At 24.0% G+C, this 7,394-nt stretch overlaps 1 long non-coding RNA gene across 1 annotated transcript; it reads right to left on the bottom strand.

Annotated features, from left to right (window-relative positions):
* Nucleotides 1-1,580: 1,580 nt before the first annotated feature.
* LOC119599888 lies at nucleotides 1,581-7,137 on the bottom strand. Its single transcript, XR_005231104.1, has 2 exons — nucleotides 7,077-7,137; nucleotides 1,581-1,788 (listed from the first exon to the last, which is right to left on the bottom strand). It is a non-coding gene; the product is annotated as an uncharacterized LOC119599888 (long non-coding RNA).
* Nucleotides 7,138-7,394: the final 257 nt, after the last annotated feature.

Here is a 7,394-nt window from a genome sequence, read left to right as displayed (position 1 = left end):
TGAGATATATTTTATTACAATTGATTCATTAAGACCGATTTTATTCAAAATTAGGTGAGAGAAACTCATTTAGTTTGAAAGTCAAAATTGACAAATTTTAAATTTTTAAATTTTTGTAAAAATTCGAAAAAGTAACAAAATATGAAACTATTCTAAGATCCCAAAGCTGTTTATGCTACAAACAAAATCTGCTATATAATATTGAAACCAAAGTAGAGTTTTTGATTTTATTTATAATTATGTAATTATGTAATGTTATCTCATTTTGGCTATAACTCTAAATTGAAAATTAGTTTGTTTTTAAAAATTCGTAAAAAAATTTAAAAATTAATAGAATTTAAAGAAATTACTATCATTATCAAGCTTAATATATTATGAATTTAATGAGGTATATTTTATTAAAAACGATGCCTATTTATTAATTTTATTTCAAATTAAGTAATAAGACTTCTTTTTGGAAAAAAAATTAGAAAATGCCAAAAACTAAACCTTCTAGATCTTGAATGTAATACTACAATTGCTACAAATTAAATAAATTTTCAAAAATAATAATGCTGACAAAAATTTATACATTTTTTATTTATAAATAAATTTTCAAACTCACCTTTATTTTATCAAATGCAAAATTATATTTAAGTGTTGTTGTTCCTTGTTGAAATTTGTTGTTGTTGTTGTTGTCCTTTTAAAGTTGTTTTTACACTTTTCACAATATACAATAATTTTAATTGTTTTAATTTTTTTTTTTTTCAATATTTTATATAAAAAGTTTTTTTATTAATGAAATATTTTATTTACTTTTTTTTTATAATTACGATCGAAACGAAATTTTTGCACAAACTTTCTAACTTTTAAAGCTGGAAACGTTTGCTTGTGGTGAGTCCAAACCAATAATTTTGAAAATAGGTCCCAATTTTTGTGAAAAGTTGTTGTTGTTTTAGTTTTGTTTTTGTGTTATAGATTAAATTTTACAAAAAAAGAAAATTTACACTTGTTGCTTTTTTGTGTTGTTTTTTTCTTTTGTATTAAATGCGTTTAGTTAAAAAGTTACATAAATTTATACAAAAATTTTAAATATTTTATATAAGGGTAAGGTAATTGATTAATTTATTTTAATAGTTATAAGTAATATATTTATATTAATATATTTGTGATTTAATTATATTTTTAGGGTTTAAATATTTTATCCTTTTTTTACATAATTTTTTTGTTTAAATAAATTTATAGATTTTTAAATATTTTTATGTTATTGAAAAGATTTTATGCCAAAAATTGTTTGTTTTTTTTTAGATTTTATACAACTTTTTACACTTATTTTTTTATAAAAAAAGAATTGATTTTTGTATAGTATTGCCCAAAAAATGTTTAATTTTTATATTTAGCCAAACTTTTTTTCTTGCTTTTTTTTTGGTTTAATTTTCAAGATTTATTTTGAATTTTTGTTTTAGTTAAGCCAATTATTTATTAAATTTTTTTGTTTTATTTGAATTTTTTTTTCGTTTTTGAAACTTTTGTTATGAATTTTGTTTAATTTTTATGCCAAAAATGTTTCATGTTTTCAATTTATTTAATTTTCACATTACAACTTTTAGGGTTTTCTCTTGATGATTGTATGAGATTTGTTGACCCTTTGAAATTGCTGCATTATTTTTATTGCTGCTTAAAGTTGTTGTGGCTAATGCTGTCTGCTGTTGCTGCATTTCCTGCGTTGACATTTTTATTCCAAATTCAAAAATCTCTGTGTCAATTATTGCCTAAAATGGCGTTGTTGTTTACATTAAACGAAAATTTCTGTAAGGAAAGAGTAAATGAAAAGGATTATTTTAGCATTTTAAAGGATTTTTATAGAAATTTTGGAAAATAAGTTTTAAATATTGGGATTAATTAAACCTCTTCACCAAAAACATCTGATTGCTTAAGATTTTTCTCCAAAAATTTAGTTTTCCTAATTGTTTCAACCAGAACAATAGTATGTTTTGCTAAATAATAAATTCTCTTTCACTATTCACTTTTTTCCAATAAGAATTTCAAACATTTCTCATTTAGGGGTTAGAAAACTGCACCCTGTTCAAGTTAATAAATCAAAAATCCAAAAAAAAAAAAATTAAAACAATTTTTCTTTATACTTCAACTAAGAATATGAAAATGTGCAGCAATATGTTGATATTTTACAAAAAATGTATTTTATTACAACTCCCAAGAAGTAAGAGCTTCAGCAGGGTGGTTGTAAACTGCAGCATTGCAGTTTTTTTAAACACATGCACAACACACAAAACTCACATGAAAACACACACTTTCAAACACACAACAATAACCAACAAATGCCAAAAAAAAACTTGTTTTTGCTGTTTGTTTTTACACGAGTTTGTACTCGTTTTATAAGGATTGAGTAATAATCGTGTTCGTTGTCGTTCATCATCATCATCATCATCATTGTGATTATTACTCGTTTGCTTAATGTAAAAATACAACAACGACATTTTTATTTCATACACTTTGCATGCGGCTTTAGTTGTTGTTGTTATTTATATACATATTTTTTTGCTGTAATATCTAAAGAGTAGTTTTTTCTTCTTTTATTGAGAATACTAAGAGAAGGGGGTTGGTTTTTATTTAAAAGGATAAATATTAGTGCAGCAGCAGTAGTTTAGTTTTTGTATTTGTGGTGGTAAGAAAAAAAGAAACTTGATTTGTTTTCTTGTTGTTGTTGCTACTGCTATTTTGATTTTGTTTGTTTTATTAAAAGTTGTTTAATGCAGTTTTTACTTTTTTGTGTTTTCTCTCAAAAAAAAAAAAAATATTGTTAGAAACAGGATTGCGCTTGCATGACTCAAAATGATAACTTAAAACACCAACAACAACAAAAACAGCAATAATGCTTCAATAAGCATATAAAATTTAAATTTGAATATGAATAAAAAAGCATAATATAATAATAAAAAGAAAGAAGAGAATGACTGTGTGAGAGTACTTGATGAGTTTGTTAAACACTCATAGAAAAATGTTGGTAAAAATCTAGCAAAATCAGCTGCAGTTTTGCAAAAATGAATTTCTTGCAATAACCTACATAAATAAATCAGGTGCCTGATAGGACAAAATTTCCAATATATGTTCCAGGGAACGTGAGACGAGTTCCTGTAAAGTTTTAAATTTGTCCGACAGATGGACAGATGGTCAATTAGTCAAATACACCTAAACCGATCAACCGATTATTTTAAAATTTGATGGGTATATATATGATCTTTACGTGTAGAGTTCACATGGCTAATCAAGGCGGACCGGGCACCACTAGTAACAAATGAAACTCAGCAACAATTTTAGAATTTATTCTAAAAAAAAAAAACGAAATCTAGAAAAGGAACAAACGGAACCACTTCAGGATTTATCGGGGTTCCAAAATAATTCTAAGGAGTTCAGTGGAACTTATAAAAGTTCTGAAATAACTTCTTAGTTGAAGAATTTTCAAAAATTTAAAAAAAATTCTTTTCATCGAAATAGAAAAATTGCTTGTAACTAGTGATGGCGGCATTAGTTCAGAAATCCGTTCTATGGAATATTGTAGAGATTTGCAAATATATACTTCTAAGAAGTTCAGTGGAACGCAAACAAATTCTGAAACAACTTCTCAATTGAAAAATTAAACAAATATCTTTTCATCGAAATAAAAAATTTACAAAACAGAAAAATATATTAAAAATTTTGAAATATTGCCTTGAGAAATGGCTGTTGAGTGATCTCTTAAGCTTAACTAGAACTATAGTTTTGAACCGTTGATTAAAGAATTAGTTTCAGGACCGTTTTATAGAACGAGTGTCGACGCTGTGAAGCTACCGTAGAACCAGCTCCAGTGGTGACAATTTCGAACTTAAAAGATTGGTCTTAACGCCAAAATTAACCGAGTACAGGGTATTACCATGCGTTCCATAACTAGTTGTGGAACTAAGTCTAGTTTTCCTACATAAACCCAATAAAAACTGATTCTTTTCAAAGGAAATGTTTTGAAAAGTTACAATTTTTGCAAAAAAAAATAAAGAGGATGGAAAGAAGAAGATTTAAAAACTGATTCTTTAAAAAAGAAATGTTTTGTAAAGAAAACTATTTTGCACGAAAAAGTTTAGTTGAGTGAAAAGTAGTGACTTTTGCACTTGACAACACTGGCCAGCTGCTAAAATAGATTAAAATATTAAAAAACTTCCTATAAAATTAGGAAAAAATCTCTTTTTAAAACTATTTTCAATATTATTTACTATAGCTTCCCTTAATATTATTTTTGAAATTGTATTTTATCATTTGCCAAAAATATAGCGAAGATCTCGTTTAAAATTTAACATTTTTTTAATTTTTCCTTTTTTTTTTGAAAATTTTCTAAGTTATTCTCTAATTATAGCAGGTTATTTTTAAACTCTTGATCTAACAATCTTAGACATTTATTATTTTCATAAATATTCAAATAAGATCATCAACAAAAAAAATTTGTAATTCTTTTTTAAAGTTTATTTTTAAAATTTGCTGCTTAATTTATAACGAAAAAAATTAGCATATTAATACCAAATTTTTATGTGTAAATTATAAATTAATTTAGATAAAAAGAACTAATAAATTAAAAAAAGAAATACCACCAATACAACAAAATTTTTGCGAATAAATTTTAATAAAAATATGAAAGAAATTCTTAATATGAATTTCTAAATTGTTAAAATTTTAAAAATATTTTTCAAAATTGAATTGAAAATTGAAAATATTTGAAAATTAAACTCAGCAAAGATATGCAGAAGACATTTTCAGGTTTGGAAATTTAATTAAAATCAATTGATAAGTATTGATTTTATTTAAAGTTATGTGATGGCATTTGGTTTTCATCAAAATAAGCATATTTTGGAAAAATTAAAAAAAAATTTTCGAAAATTCATGAAAAATTCTTTTCTGAAGTTATATATATAAAAATCAATAAAAAACTTTTGATTTGTTTCATATTTAAGTAATAGAATCTCAAAGAAATGCAAAATTGAAAATAGTTTTTCTAAAATTCTTTAAAATTGTAAAAATTATCAAAAATTGTATATTATAATGAGTTTACAAAGGTTAATGTATTATGAATCAAATTACATACTTTTTATTAAATTTTATTACAAAATTTTTAATTTTATTAAGAATTAAGTGTTGATATCGTATTTTGATAGAAAACTAGTTTGAAAATTTGTAATTTTTCAAGATTTTATAAGAAATCAAAAACTATTTAAAAATTAGTATTAATTTAACGAAAAGATGCTTATATATGGGCCTATTTTCATTGAATTCGATTTATGAAATATTGAATTTATTTAAAATTTAGTAGTTTTGTTTAAGTTTTGAAATTTTGCACTTTTGAATTGCAAATAAAGTTTGAATTTATCTAACAATTTTAATAAAATATAGCTTATTATGATAATAACAAATATCCAGTTATAAAACCTTAGAATATTATAGCGCTTTTAACTTTCGATTTTATAAAAATATTCTTTTGATGAAAATATTTTAAAAATTTTGATGAAAATATTTTAAAAAATTTTTGATCTTTCAGGTGAACAAACTTACATTGAAAAGTAATGAGCTAAAAAACTACTTCTTCATTAGCATTTTAAGTCATTATTTTAACACGGTGTTGTCATTGGAGGCAAGTACTTCTAAGCTCGCTTACAAATAGGGAGTTAAAGAAGTTCTTGCAATTCCTCTTACAAAGAAGTTGTTTAGTAAGTTGTTTTATTTTTTAATAATAAAAAGAGCCAGCTAGAATACGAACAAGGAACTTCGGTTTGTTAGTTAAATGTTTTACTCACTGCACCACTGCAAACTGAGTTCAACTATATCGGCCATAATTTACAGGTTTTTATACCATATTTATCAGGCCTGATCCATACCAATCGATATTGGAATTATTTTTGTTAAATAGGTATCTTGATTAAAACTTAAAAAATAACAACAATTACAAATGTATTTCAATTCAACCTTCAAATTGGTTTCATTTCGGTTTACATATTTTTTCTAAAGAAGCAAAATACTGAAGTAGTAACACTTTCGATCGGATTAGAATTCTGCGACAGTACAGAACAAAATTAAAATTTTTTAAAACTATAAGTGGCTTTAGGTTCAATTTAAGAAGAAATAAAATTTGCAAAATGTTTATTTTTTAATTTTAAACCAAAAATTTATAATTTTGTTAAAAATTTTTACAATATTTTATTAAATTTTTTTATAATTTTGAAATTTTTTTAAAAAATTTATAATTTTGTTAAAAATATTTCAAATTTTGTTAAGAATATTTAAAATTTGTATTAATTATTATTCATTAATTGCCCAATTTAGCTTCTTTCCCTTCTTTCTTCTTTTTTTCTTGAAAGTTGAAACTTTTTGTTTACAACCTTAACTAACAATTTTTCGCGAGTGTATTTGAAAACTTCATTTTTGTTTTCTTTCTTTTATTTTGCATTTTGTGCCGCCAATAATGAAAAACATTTTTGTGCTTTAAGTATTTATAATTTGCAAAGTTTTTGCTGTTGTTGTGTTTTCCGAAAATTGCGCTAATTTTCCTTTGATTTGTTGCACTTAAGCTGGCTTTTAAGGATTTTTTTTTTTTTTTTGTAAAAACACAAAGTGGAAACTTTTAAAAAGCCCCGGAACTTAAAATGCAAGTGTAGTTGTTGGTTGTGTAAAGTTAGTGTTTGCATGTGTTGGTTGGTAAATTAAGAAAAATATTGTGTGATAGAAAATAAGTAGAAGAAAAGTAGGAATACTTAGCCGCCAATTAACAATGAAAGAGAATTGTAAAAAATAGTTTTTTGTAGTTGTTGTGCTTTATCCTTTTTTTAATAGTAATCCGCAAAAAAATTATAAAGTGATGATGATGATGACGAAGAGGTTTAATAATCCATAAACAATACAGTGGTAAAGAAAAGTTTGTAATTTATTAATTTTTTTTAAATAAATGCACTTTAGAATTTATTTTTAAACAAAAGCACTTTAATATTACATATTTTGAACACTTTTTATTATGTTTTTATTTTTTGTTTTTGTAAAATATTTTTTAAAAATTTTTAATTTACCGCTTTTTTGCCATAATTGTGTAATTTTTTTTATTTGTTTTTAAATCTTTTAACTTTTTTGTTGTTAATTTCTTCATATGTTTATTTGTGTTTTTTTTAGCTTTTAGTAAAATTTAATTTATTTTTTTTTTTTTTGAATAATTTTGCTTGTGATATTTTTGAACAAAAACTTAAGAAAAAACGTTACGAGACATTTAGTGCACACACTGCGACAAGCGAGCGAGCACCTCCGAAACCTAGGTCCGAATAGACGAACATGAAATTTGTGAATTGCGTTTCTGGCCCACCACCACTAAAAGACCACACTGTCTGTATGTT

This window comes from Lucilia sericata, unplaced genomic scaffold (assembly GCF_015586225.1).
Source record: "Lucilia sericata isolate MDLA Ls3-8-SP2 unplaced genomic scaffold, ASM1558622v1 Contig000095F_arrow, whole genome shotgun sequence".
NCBI classification, from domain to species: domain Eukaryota; kingdom Metazoa; phylum Arthropoda; class Insecta; order Diptera; family Calliphoridae; genus Lucilia; species Lucilia sericata.
Note: the sequence above shows the minus strand (reverse complement) of the source record. Positions and strands in the feature narration are given on the sequence as shown.